The sequence below is a fragment of the Puntigrus tetrazona genome, unplaced genomic scaffold, assembly GCF_018831695.1.
Source record: "Puntigrus tetrazona isolate hp1 unplaced genomic scaffold, ASM1883169v1 S000000513, whole genome shotgun sequence".
Classification (NCBI taxonomy): Eukaryota; Metazoa; Chordata; class Actinopteri; order Cypriniformes; family Cyprinidae; genus Puntigrus; species Puntigrus tetrazona.
The window spans coordinates 578,559-592,500 of NW_025048150.1; the positions used below are offsets into that span (position 1 = coordinate 578,559).

The 13,942-nt window shown below is 42.7% G+C and overlaps 1 protein-coding gene across 2 annotated transcripts in view; it reads left to right on the plus strand.

Annotated features, from left to right (window-relative positions):
- The first annotated feature begins 6,481 nt into the window (after positions 1-6,481).
- Positions 6,482-13,942, plus strand: part of ppp1r16b (protein phosphatase 1, regulatory subunit 16B) — a 37,007-nt gene continuing 29,546 nt past the window's right edge. Inside the window, exon 1 of one of the 2 annotated variants that reach the window (XM_043232160.1) lies at positions 6,482-6,625. The gene's annotated coding sequence lies outside the window, so the exon portion shown is untranslated. Of the gene's footprint in view, positions 6,626-9,710; positions 9,838-13,942 lie in introns of those variants that run through there. The other variant, XM_043232161.1, reaches the window with a different exon arrangement.

Genomic DNA, 13,942 nt, shown 5'->3' on the forward strand with positions numbered 1-13,942 from the left:
ACATACTGTTACTATAGTAGGTGGCAGTATAGCACACACACACACTGTTACTATAGTAGGTGGCAGTATAACACACACACACACACACACACACACACACACACACACACACACACACACACACATACTGTTACTATAGTAGGTGACAGTATAGCACACACACACACACTGTTACTATAGTAGGTGGCAGTATAACACACACACACACACACACACACATACTCTTACTATAGTAGGTGGCAGTAGAGCACACACACACACACACACACACACACACACCGACAGACACACACACACACACACACACACACACTGTTACTATAGTAGGTGGCAGTATAACACACACACACACACATACTGTTACTATAGTAGGTGGCAGTATAACACACACACACACACACACACACACACACACACACTGTTACTATAGTAGGTGGCAGTATAGCACACACACACACACACTGTTACTATAGTAGGTGGCAGTATAACACACACACACACACATACTGTTACTATAGTAGGTGGCAGTATATAACACACACACACACACACACACACACACACACTGTTACTATAGTAGGTGGCAGTATAGCACACACACACACACTGTTACTATAGTAGGTGGCAGTATAACACACACACACACACATACTGTTACTATAGTAGGTGGCAGTATAGCACACACACACACTGTTACTATAGTAGGTGGCAGTATAAACACACACACACACACACACACACACACACACACACACACACACACATACTGTTACTATAGTAGGTGACAGTATATACACACACACACACACTGTTACTATAGTAGGTGGCAGTATAACACACACACACACACACACACACATACTTACTATAGTAGGTGGCAGTAGAGCACACACACACACACACACACACACACACACACATACTCTTACTATAGTAGGTGGCAGTAGAGCACACACACACACACACACACACACACACACACACACACCGACAGACACACACACACACACACACACACACACACTGTTACTATAGTAGGTGGCAGTATACACACACACACACACATACTGTTACTATAGTAGGTGGCAGTATAGCACACACACACACACTGTTACTATAGTAGGTGGCAGTATAACACACACACACACACACACACACACACACACACACACACACACACACACACACACACACACATACTGTTACTATAGTAGGTGACAGTATAGCACACACACACACACTGTTACTATAGTAGGTGGCAGTATAACACACACACACACACACACACATACTCTTACTATAGTAGGTGGCAGTAGACACACACACACACACACACACACACACACACACACACATACTCTTACTATAGTAGGTGGCAGTAGAGCACACACACACACACACACACACACACACACACCGACAGACACACACACACACACACACACACACACTGTTACTATAGTAGGTGGCAGTAGAGCACACACACACACACACACACACACACTGTTACTATAGTAGGTGGCAGTAGAGCACACACACACACACACACACACACACACACACACTGTAGAGTAGTGTGTTGTTCTCTCTGTTAGATGGGTTTGTGTGTGTATTAGTGTAAGTCTCTGTCCGTCACGTGACTGACTCTCAGGAGGAAGAGAGTATGCTGAGAGTTGTTCTGCTCTTTCGGGGTGTATGTTCTCTACTCAGGTAATATATCACACACAACTTCTGTTACATAAAGAGCTGCACAAAGGCCTCTGTTCAGACTCAGCTATTTTTACCAAATCTCTGCTGGATTTCTTCAGTTTCAGATCCGTACGTGGATTATCCTCGCTGATCACTCAAACACTGACCTGAAGCAAAAACAGATTCATATTCAACAGTAAAATATTAGTACAAACATTATGTTTAGTCTATATCACAAAACTGAAAAACGTTTAGGATAAAGATAAACTAAGTTAAAGAATACATGCTGAAAGAATCCGAGTTCTTACTTCATTCTGTACTTGAATGAATGAACATTAGAAACATAAGACAAAGAAAACAGCTGATCATTTCCTCCTGTCCTGGTTTTGGTCTTTTATGGAGTAGTTCTTTTATTGATTGAAAAAGACATTAAAGCACAAATTTACAATAAAAGTAATACAAAGTTATAATAAAAATATAAACAGTATAAACCAGCTCCAGCAGGTCTGCATTCCTCTCTCTGTGTGTGTGTGTGTGTGTGTGTGTGTGTGTGTGTGTGTGTGTGTGTGAGTGTGTGAGTGTGAGAGTGTGTAGTTTTATATTCGTCCCTGAAGGTGGCGCCCTTGTCCAATTTCCACCATAGTTCATTAAACTCATGATGTTTTTTAGGATTCATTTATCTGTAATGAGGAATTATTCTGCTACTGAATAGTTAAGTCACCCAGCATTAATTAAGTTATTATAAGTATACACTGTTTAATGAATGAAACCGAATACATTTATTATTTAACTTTTTGTGAAGAACATAATTATGTAGCTATGTTGTCAACTTTTGTGAACAAAGAACACATATAAGTGTGTGTGTGTGTGTCTGTGTCTGTGTCTGTGTCTGTGTCTGTGTGTGTGTGTGTGTGTGTGTGTGTGTGTGAGAAGTTTTTTCCCGTCCAGGAGTCTGAATGTGGTAATAAAAGAGCTGAAGCACTAGATGGCGCTGCTGCTCTTGAAGTTCAGAGTGAAGACGCTTCAGGATGAGTTCAGGGAAGAGGAGCATCTAAAGAACACAAGAGAGGTCTAAAAGAGAAAACATTAGCCCATGTCTCACTGCAGTCTAATACTTTCTGTTCATTTTGTTAAAGTGCACTATTTGGGGTCTTTTTGTTTGCTAGTATACAGGCATCATGTATTACAGTCACAGTGTTCCACTCAAGAAGTCGGAGCACACACGTGACTGACATCAGTCCTTCTTCAGTATGTAAATGACCTGAGGAGTGTGTCCGACCGATCATCTGAAGACTGACTACACACACTAGAAGATGAGATGATGGTCTGAGAGGCGGCTCTGTCACAGAAAACATGAAGACCCCAGACCTGCAGATCAGTTCTGTCTTTATCTGCAGTCCAAGCTGCCTGTGATGTCGACTTCACCCTGGGATCTTACCTGGGACTTCTGGCTTATTGCCACGGATTTTTAGGCTGTTGCTAGGGCGTTTCTAAGACCTTCTGTGTTGTTGTTCAGGTGTTGCTAGGAAATTATTGACTGTTGCTAGGGCAATTATAGGAAGTTCTGGATTGTTGCTAGGGACCTCTGGGCTTTTGTTGGTGTGTTTCTATGAAATTCAAGGTTGTTGTTCAGGTGTTACTAAGGAGTCCAGAGCTGTTGCTAGGATGTTCTAGGTTCTTAGGGCATTTGCTAGAGAGTTCTGGGTTGTTGTTCATGTGTTGCTAGGGAGTTTTTTGGTTGTTGCTATGGATTTGCAAAGGAGTTCTGGTTTGTTGCTAGAGAGTTTCTGGGATGTTCTGGGTTGTCGCTAAGATGTTGCCATGAAGTTCTTGGTTATTCTTAGGGTTGTTTTTCAGATGTTGCCAGGGACTTTTGGATTGTTGCTATGACATTTTGGGTTGTTGTTCAGGTGTTGCTAGGGAGTTTTGGGCTGTTGCTAGGGCATTTCTAAGACCTTCTGTGTTGCTGGAAGTTCTGGATTGTTGCTAGGGACCTCTGGGCTGTTGCTGGGGTGTTTCTATGAAATTCAAGGTTGTTGTTCAGGTGTTACTAAGGAGTTCACAGCTGTTGCTACGATGTTATTGGTTGTTATTAAGGCATTGCTAGAGAGTTCTGGGTTGTTATTCAGGAGTTTTTCAGTTGTTGCTGTGTGTTTGCAAAGGAGTTCAGGCTTGTTGCTAGGGTGTTGTCATGAAGTTTTGGTTGTTCTTAGGGTTGTTGTTCAGGCGTTGCCAGGGACTTTTGGATTGTTGCTAGGAAGTTTTTAGTTGTTGCTAAGACATTTTGGGATGTTGTTCAGGTGTTGCTAGGGAGCTCTAGGCTGTTGCTAGGGAATTTCTAATGTGTTTTGGTTTGTTGCTAGGGAGTTCTGGGCCGTTGCTAGGATATTCATTTCTGTAGCTCAACAAGTTTGATACACAGGAAATGCATAAACTGATTAAATGTTTATTTTGAATGCAATATTGAATAAAACCTTTAGCTTAATTGCAAATCTAAATCTGCTTCGAGTGGTTGTTTAGTGTTTGGTAAACACAGCTATCCATGGTCACTAATGACTGCATCTGTCTGAAGAGAGCTGTTTGCGGGGCTTATAAAATCTAACGAGCATTATGAGATTATGGATTAGGTGTCCTGGATGAAGACCACAGCTGAGCGTGTGTTGTGTTAAGGCAGTGTGATTTATTCATGAGAATTTTCCCCATGCTGGCTTGGACTGTGCTGCAAAAATAAAGAAACGAAAATCCAAACCTGCTCAGAGTTGCGTGAAGTCTGACAGAAACCGAGAGCAGCTCTGAGGAGCCCAGGACAGCTGGAGGGAGCTTTCAGACGTACAGCTCATCTTTAACTATTCATATTCTCATCTGTCTGACCTGACAAAGACCTGGTGTCAAAGGCAAAGCCAGTTCCGGCCCGGTCTTCATGTTCTTCAGTGAAATATAAGAGAAAGATTACTGTGGTTGAAGCAGAATTTCAGGCCGAGATTATGATTGAGGAAGCTTTTAGCGTAGTTTATGATCGGTGTGGACATAACTCAATTTACATCAGCCTGAGTACAATACAAGCATGTGCATAATTGCGATCGATGCGGCTCTAATCGATATGTAATGGATTGTCTGGAAGGTGCTTAAGCAGATGGACATGATTTAAGACGCGCTGAAGGTCTCGATGGGACGCTGTGATGAAGTGCCCGTTTGGACCCTCACGGACCTGTCTGACTGCAGATCGATGCGCAGCAAAGCAGCTGTTAGAGACGCAGGCGACGAGATGATTCAAAGCGGTGCATGCGGCAGCGTTCCTGCGTGTGTGTGTGTGTGTGTGTGTGTGTGTGTGTGTGTGTGTGTGTGTGTGTGTGTGTGTGTGTGTGTGTGGCTTCAGCGTCGGGTGAGGTTTCGTGAGCCGTATCAGGGATGATGCTGCAAACACAGGCTGGCTGAAAGATTGCAAATAAGAACCAGCGTGTTTGAAAGATGCATCCCATAATCACAGCGTTCATTACCGTCTCCTCCACCCGTCTCTCTCTCTCTCTCTCTCTCTCTCCCTGCGGGGAAACGTCTGTCTGTGACACACACATTATACAGCAAAAGAGAAGGAGACGGAAGGGGATGAGGATGAGGATGAGGATGATGCTTATCAAATATGCACAGACTGAAGAGAGCTGCACTCACACACACACACTCACACACACACACACACACACACACACACACACACACACACACACACACACACACACACTCGTTGCTGACCTAGTTTTTAGGCGTATGTGGCGAGAGCAGTAGAATATGAAATGCTGTTTTCCTCCTGCATCCGTTCCGTTCGGATAAACACTGGCCTCATGCTTCAGATTATTGATGTGTAATGATGTTCATCAGCATCTATTAAATTTAAGGCGAGCAACGGAGTCTGCTTCTGTAACTCTACACTCATCACAGCTTCCTATTCCTCACGTTTTCTTCTCCTTTAGGATCCAGCATTGTCTTTGTTCCACTTCTTCTTCTGCTCATAGTTCTGAAGAGAAACCTGTAGTGCAGACGCTCCTTCATGAAAGGTTTCACTGCAATGTTCTTATTCTTTTACATGTTTGATTTCTTCTTGTTATTATTAATAGGAACGCAATAGGAATGCATTTTTATCAAGTTATTAAATATCAATCAGAAAGGAGGCCCATTGTATTACTTTTAATTAAGAGAACAATTATTTTAACACAAACAAATGATAGATTTCAGCCTGCCAAAACGTTTATAAAAATGTAAAGTAGACATAGACACGTTTTCTGCTCTTCTAGTCAAACTGCTTGGTGTTTAAGGATGTATTTGTTTGTATTTTTTCCAACAAAAACCAACGAGTAAGCTACTAGATCATGAATCATTTGAAGACTGTAATAAATTCAGTGAGCAAAGCATGAATTAGTGTTTTCAAAAAGTAAACACATCAATAAATCCAAGCTCTTTCGTCTTTAAGTGAATCATATTTAAGTGTTGAATGTCTTTTTTTAATGTGTATTGTATTTGTGTCTCTTGCTAATAGACCTCGAGTCTGGACTAAAGCTGAATAATAATAATAATAATAATAATATATAAAGTCAGTAAATTAACAGTTGCCATATTAATCCTGGTTTATGTGTTCATTTATTACTACTTTTAACTTTGCAATTTAATCTGGGTTCAGTTCAACAGCCAACTCTGTGAGTGTTACAAAGCTCTCAGCGTTACACCGCGTTACACCGCGTTACACCGCGTTACACGCGCGCGGAGAGAACAGACAGACTCGAGGAAGATGAGAGCGGTTTCCTGCAGGATGTGAGCGCGCGGCCGCTGTCTGGCCCCGCCCAGGAGGAGTGGCTTCAGACCGGAGACCGATCTCTCCGGCGTCCGCCGCTTCATCAGCGCACTTTCCCGCGATTAACGTTTGGAATATAACGGCGTTCCGCGCGCGGTAAGTAAGTAACACGCACACGTCACCGGCGCGTTCCGTTTCCCGGGGATCCGCTCAGACCGGGAAAGAAAACGGCTCGGTTTGTCGCGTCTTCGGCGGCTCGCACGGGAGCGGAGGAAGGGAGCTCGTTCCTCTCGTTCCTCAGCAACTTTCTGAACGCTCGAGTCCGTTAAACGGCTCGGTCTGCTCGAGCACTTTGTACTGCGGCGGTCTGCGGCTGCGTGTCCGTCTCTGATCGGTACATCGACGCGTCCGTGACTCTGACCCGGGAGCACGGATCGGTAACCTGGTCGTAAAGCCTGGCGAGGAAGCGTCCCGCTGATGTCTGGTTTGTTACGAGAAGGCACTATTTGTCTGAGATGCAACTATTTGGTGCAAAATTGATAGAAAATATTGACAAAATCACCTTCAAAGTTGTTCAAATGAAGTTCTTAGCGATGCATATTAGGCCACTAATCAAAAAAAATAAAGTTTTGGTATATTTACGGCAGAAAATTAGTGTGAAACGTGTTTTTTATTTAATGCACTAATGATTTTTAGATAGACGCCAAACATATTGCTAGTCTGTTGCTGGAAATACAGCTGTGCCCCAGGACCCTAAATATATTCATGTTTTTGCTTCTGTTGCAGATGATAATTGTGTCGGTAATAATAGCTGGCTATGTGCTGTTTGATGTCGTGTTTCCATCAGAGGTGGATCTTTTCATGACACCCTGGGTTTAGTTTCCATATAAAAACATCAGTGGAATGTAAACAGAGTTAAAAGTGGAGTCAGGTGATGTTAGTCATTTCTACACTGTTCCTCTGAGCATGGCTCGGTTTGATGATAGAGAACGAGCTCATGATTTGTTCATTCTCAGAGAAAGTCTCTTTGGCGTCCAAACTGATTGTAGTTCCTCTTCCCCTACAGATAATGTCTTCAGGTCGGACGTGCCTGTCGCATAGAGAATGTTCCTAGTTTTAACTCGAGATGTCTGCTCGGGATTATACAGAGCTGTCCTTTAAACAGCAAGGCTTCAGCTTTGATCAGGTGCATTAGTGAGAGTTTTAGCAACCTTTAGAGGCTTTATGAAGTGTTCAGGTACATGTGAGAGAGAGAGGAGAGTTCTGACGTGTCTACCTGCACGAACACCTTCACAGCGACACAAGCGTTTGATCTGCTCCGCTGCAGACGCCGCCTTACTTTAAAGCCAGCGTGCAATAGAAATTCTTTTTGTGAACACTTTTTACTTTACTTCATTTTTACTTTTTTGTGTTGTCATTTTATTTCTGTGAAAAGACAGATTCTCTCTGGTGACGTCTGCCCATCATCGAACCCCGCCCCTTTCTAAGCCCCGCCTCTGGTCTCTGAGAGCCACGCCCACATCTCAAAATCCAATCGGCAACCGATGGACAGAATCGAGAATCGGAGCGATAGATTTGTTCTAGTTCCGTTTCATTCTGACTTGAGTGCTAACATCTGTTCAGTCCTACAGAAATGTCCATTTTTTGCATGCGATTTTTCTCAATACGTAAAAAAAGGAGAGAAAAAGCAGAAATATTCTTGTGACTCCAAAATGCATTACTTGCGTTACTTTTACTAACATATTTGCATGTTTTCAAACACTTAAATCAAATTTTTGTTTTTGCTACATGCACTGTAAAAAAAAATACATTTTTAACTTGAAATAAATTGTTACATCGCCGCCTAAACATTTTTTGTGAAGTGAACTAAAATATTTTAGTTGTCACTTAAATGAACATAAAGTAACTACAAATTTTAAGTTGACGCAACAAAAAAAAAATTCGGCAGCAGTGTAACAAGTTATTTCAAGTTGAAACAACTTTTTAAATTTTTTTTATTGTGTTCAACCATGAGACGGATTCTTTCTTCGCTATTTTCTGTCGCTTAGTAAAATCCAAAATACGGCGCCACCAGGTCGTGGTTTTATGCAACAGCAACATTTCTGAGCATGTGACCCAAAGGAATGAATCCTATTGGTCGGCTGCAGAGTGATGGAAAGCGATTGCGTCTCCTCTTCATCACACTGACAGCATGCATATGTTCGTGTCGTCTGAACAGACGCTTTAACAGCCGTTCCTGCAAATGAAACTGTTCACACTGAATATCTGTCTCGGTTTCCCACTTTGTTATTATTAGCTGTAAATGTTTTCCATGCAAAAGTGTTGTATCCCACGATGATCCTTTGATGTTGTTGATTTGGGAGCGAGTGTGTGTGTGTGTGTGTGTGTGTGTGTGTGTTTTGATGTGGTGTTTGTGCTTTTGAATAATTCCAGCAGCAGATATGAGATTGTTTCTCATGTAATATTAACAGGCCGGGGTAAAGCAGACGGCGTCCTGATGAATTAATATGCTCCGCACACGGTGATTGACATCAAAAGCTGTTTTCTGAGCAGTGCTGCGTCTCTGGATTTTCACAAACACCGTGTAATCCGTGCGCTGCGTTTGCTGCAGACGTGGAGTTGAACAGTGACCCCGGTCTACAGTGTGAGTTTAATCTGGCCACAGACCTGTTTACAGCTTAACGTGGGCGGCTGAGATTAAAACACTGTGTGAGAGTCAGTGCGTGGATGCATCTGCCGCAGGTTCACGGATGCAAGCAACGAATTTTCATGATTGCAAAAAACTTGTTTTGTTGGATGTGTGTGAAAAGCAGGAGGCACGCTTTCTTTATTGCTAAACCGCGGCAGACACAATAATTTCTTTATTTTCTTGGAAAACGTGAGCACAAGGTTTTTTTTTTGTTTTATGCGTCAAAAGGACGTTAGAACGCTGTTTATTGATGTCGCGTCACCAGACTGTGTGTATATTACATATGTTTCTGCCCCATGTGCTGGCTTTTAATGAGGCTCTCAGCCAATCAGACGCAGCCTTACATCCTGTACAGGAAGTGACCTCATGGGCCGGGCCGGTAGCTGTGTGTGTGAGGAAGCCGCTGGTGCCGAAGTGACTTTGTAGAAGACTTTTCCTTGCATTGTTGTTGGGTGAACACGAGCCAAAACACACAAGTGCCTCAGAGAGTGCATGCATTTCCCAGCATGCCACTGCTTCAGACTAACACAAACACTTCATTGTAATATTTACTACCACCCTCATATTGCATCGAGGACGAGTGTCGTTAGTTATGTAATTCTGATAAGGACACGCGAGGTTTAAGGTTGGTCCGTGTCTCGGTGCTGAGCTCAGCGAGGTCAACGTTCAGCTTCATGCAGTAAGTCCTCCACAGATGTGGGAAACCGGTGTGAAAGTGCTTCGTGTTGATTCTGAGCAGGTCGGCGCATTTTGCTGCTTTCAGTTTGACTGAAGCTGTAACGTCTTTTTAATGCTTCGTTCCACTGAAGTCAAGGTCAAGTTTTCTGATTGTCTGCACATCAGTCAGACAGCAGCCGGCCTCAGTGTGCTGCGTCTCGTTTCAAGACCGAAGCGGGTTAACCCTTCATGTACGTTTGAACGCGTGCGTCTTCTGGGACGGTCGGGTCACTTTTGCTTTGCCGTGGGTTAAGTGTGTTATTTGCTCGTTTGTACTTTATTTTCTTGTTTGGGGAAATGCTGCTATATGAATCCATTCTGGTTGTCTTGCGTCTTCTTTTTTTCTAGTTAAAGTGCTTGCTCTGCATTCCTTCAGAAACAAATCACAGTTTGGCGATTTTTCTGTGTCTGTGCGAAGCAGGTACGTAGTTAAAGTTGGCATGAAATGTGTCTCTGGAGAACAGAAGCAGTCCTCAGCAGCACAGGGGGATTCGTAGCAATAGACAATAATACACTGTATGCATAAAAAAACCCTTTTTTTTTCCTTGTATGCCGAAAGATAATTTTTCATTCTGTAAATGTCCTATCATTAAATGTATAAAAAGAACATTTCTTAATTAGTAATATTCATTGCTGAGAGCTTTTCTCGATATTTACTTCTTGTTTTTTGCTCAGTCAGATTCCAGATTTTCAAATAGTGGTATCTAAGATAAATATTGTCGGATCTCAACAAACCAGACATCAGTGGAAAGATTACGTATAAATCACACTAAAAAAAAAAATGGCTGGTTTTGTCACAAACGTAAAACAAAACGCATCTAAATGCATTTTTAATATTAAAAAAAAGGTTGAAATCTGTGCCTGGATCTTCTCTCTGGTGACGTATGCAGGATCATTTCATCCTCTTCCTACAGGTTCAGGCTCATCTTCATATGGTTTTTGAGAGCCGCACCTTGTTTATAATCCGTAACGCTCCGAATCTTCCTCACAATCATCTGACGCTTCTTCAGTTTTGTTGTGACTTAAATGAAAGCAGCCGGTGATTTACTGTAACGTCTCTTATTGAAGTGTGTGCTTGCTCTTAAACAGCGTGAACATCCTGATGACGAGGCTGTGCTGAGACTGAGTCTGTGTGAATCTCAAGCGTGGCTTTGGTTTATGAAGTCTCATTTTTCTTCAGAACCGTCAGATGTTCTGAGAGCTTTGTTCTCGCAGCATTACTTGTGCCTTTCTGTACCAGGCGCTGGAGGAGTGTGTGTGTGTGTGTGTGTGTGTGTGCGCATGTGTCTGTCTTTGTGTCTGTGTGTGAGTGTGTGTGTGTGTGTGTACACGTTTGTACGTGTGTGGGTGTGCATGCATCTGTGTGTGAGTGTGTGTCTGTGTCTCTGTGTGTGTGTGTGTGTGTGTGTGTGTGTGTGTGTGTGTCTGTGTGTGTGTCTGTGAGTGCGCGCGCATGTGTCTGTGTGCGTGTGTGTGTACACGTTTGTACACGTGTGTCTGTGTGTGTGTGTGTGTGTCTACATGTGTCTGTCTTTCTGTGCGAGAGTGTGTCTGTCTGTGTCTCTGTGTGTGTGTGTGTGTGCACATGTGTGTCTGTCTTTGTGTGTGTGTCTGTCTGTCTTTTTGTTGTGTGTGTGTGCGTGTGTGTGTGTGTGTGTGTGTGTGTGTGTGTGTGTGTGTGTGTGTGTGTGTGTGTGCGCGTGCACGCGTGGTTCTACATCTACACGCGTGTGCATGACGTCTGCGGCTGCTGTTCAAGAAGAGATTGCAGCAACATGCATCCATATTTTTCTTCATATTCTTCAATATTTTTCTGTCCGGTTGGCTCTCCTGCTGCGTGGAGACGTCCATCCAGTGTGAAATATTAATGAAAGAGCAATCATCACTCCTTTAAAAGCAGCTAAAAAGCGAGCGATTAGTTCCCGGCGTCCTGCGCTTCAGGAGCAGACGAGTCTGTCGGCCCGAGCTCGTCTTCTTTAATTAGATTTAAATCTGGAGAGAATCACCGGCGAGCCTTCAATTTAATTTGACATTTAGAAGAGCGGTGACGGCGAGGTGGGTCTGAGGTCGGACGCAGTCGTCGTAAAGCTCCGGCCGATGGCCTCCGATGAGTTGGCAGGAAATGTGGAATGAGCAGCAATAAGGAAACGCTGGAGCGTGACTGAGACGCCTGTGGAAGCGTGCTGATGAGGCCTGTCAAAGCTCTTTAGTTTACTTTTCCATTTTAATATTTCTCAGGGTTCTGTTTAAAGGTTTTTTTTATGTTACTTGGCGTGTAATGTTCTGTTTGAGTATGAACTGCAATATTATAATGCAAACTCAGATACTGTCTTTTAAAATGATGGCAGTTTAATGCCTACAAATATGGCCGCTAGGGACTACAATGAGCAACTTCCTATTTACTTGTGATGTCACGAACCCTGATTAAATCATCTGAGCATTTATAAAAGAGAAGGGACGTTGTAGATTAAAGATAAATTACGTGAAAAATAATGCATTTATTTTAATTTTTTTAAATTGCATGATAGACTAAATATTTTATTATTGTTTTTTATTCGTGTGTGCTTTGAGTTATTTTTGTTTTCATTTAGTGGTGTTATATATAATAACGCAGGGTTGAGTTGTTGCTAGGGTGTTTGAGGCTGTCGCTACGGCGTTCTGGGTGGTTGTTAGGGTGTTGCTAGGAGGTTCACAGATGTCACTAGGGTTCAATTTACAGAAGACGCATGCACTCAAAAAACGTTTGTTGCACAAATTTTTTAAACGAATTTTAAATCGCATTAAATTTGAATAATTTTTTGCATTTACTGGCAAACAAACTTGTCACTACAGCGTTACTGTTTAAATTAAAATGCACAAAAAGTATTATAATAATGCTTCAGTTAACTTCATATTGTAACGGATCCAAATTTTGCCGATTATCATGACATTCGATGTTCTACGGTAAATATTTTAAGACTGAATTCCAGCCGTGTTTTCTGCTCTCTATGGTCAGTGGAGCACTGGTTCTGTGGAGATCTGCTTGTGTTGGTAGGATGCTTCGGCTGTGTTTTACGTGGCAGACTAACAAACAATAGTGAGTCTGTGGAGGGCTTGGCGTGGTCACATCTCTCCAAAAGAAAAGCACAATCCTTTTCCCAAATGAGCAGCTTGAGTGATGTCAGAGCTCTCTGTGTGTGTGTGTGTGTGTGTGTGTGTGTGTGCAGCGCCGCGGTCACAGCAGCCAGAAATAGACAAAACAAACACACAAGTCTTTCCCGTTGGACGCAGCTTTTCCACGCAGAGAGCCGCTGGTGTGACCGGAGCTGCGGTCACTTTCCTAACCGTTCACTTGTTTGTTAGCTGGGGCCTTTCCAGTAATATTTTCTGTTTTCCAAATGAATTTATCTGGATTCTCTCCGTTAAAAAGCTAATAACTTAATCAGTCAAAATCAAAAATCTTTTTAGATATTTAATCTCTTGATCTGCTTGTAATTAGTAACCTGCATGTTTGATTTAAATTGCGTTTAAAACTCATGCAATCGGAAAATAATTTTATACATTTTGCTTATGGATATTTTAAAGGATATAACTTCCTGTAACTTCATGTCACCGTCTTCAACAGATAAGAAACTGAATAAGATCTTCCCCGAATGATTAGTTTCAGTGACTTGATGATAACACCAGTGATGAGGAACTAAAGCACCTCAGCTGAAGTGATCTTGTTCTGATCTGCTCCGTGATCTCCGCTGTTTCTTGCTGTAAGAGCCGGCGTGAATCCTCCAGCTGTTAGTGATCGCTCCGGATGATCAGAACGATGGGTTGTGTGTCAGGTGATCACGTCCCTCCTCTGACCCGCCGCTGCCGCTCTTTCTCTCACTTCTCTGTGTCTTTCTATAGCTGGCCTGGTTTGAGCTGATAGCTGGGGAGACACTGACCCAGAAACAGCCTGAGCGAACACACACACACACACACACACACACACACACACACACACACACACACACACGCACACACACTCTCTCTCTCTGAGGTCCTTGAAGGTTGATGTATTCAGGCTGGATTTCTTGTCCTAGTTGAAGCAGAAA